At 58.9% G+C, this 358-nt stretch overlaps 1 protein-coding gene across 1 annotated transcript in view; it reads left to right on the plus strand.

Annotated features, from left to right (window-relative positions):
• The window catches only part of AKT2 (v-akt murine thymoma viral oncogene homolog 2), a 33,113-nt gene that overhangs the window by 27,468 nt on the left and 5,287 nt on the right, over positions 1-358 (plus strand). The gene's annotated exons all lie outside the window — the stretch shown is intronic.

Here is a 358-nt window from a genome sequence, read left to right on the forward strand (position 1 = left end):
GTGGGACTCCCTCAGGCCGTGCACGCGGGAGCCTCCAGGCCAGCCCCTTGGACAGACTCAGGGAACCGGCCCAGCCCTGCTGCTGGGGAGCACAGCTTAGTGTCGGCAGGGTACTGGGCCAGGTGTTGCTGGGCTCCCCAGGTGGCCTGAACCAGAACCCCGAGGTGGCAGCTGCTTCCTAGACAATGGCGTCCTGTCAGCACCTCAGACGACAGGTGAAGTGACATTGCAGGGGCCCAGGAGAGCGTGACTGCCGTCTCTATGAGTGTGAGGCCCTGAGCCCAGCTGGTCAAAGTGGGAACCTTATTTTTTGTTTTTATTTACAATGTAATACAGATGTATCATTGTGCTGCCTGTC

Source organism: Myotis davidii, unplaced genomic scaffold (genome assembly GCF_000327345.1).
Source record: "Myotis davidii unplaced genomic scaffold, ASM32734v1 scaffold178, whole genome shotgun sequence".
Lineage (NCBI taxonomy): Eukaryota > Metazoa > Chordata > Mammalia > Chiroptera > Vespertilionidae > Myotis > Myotis davidii.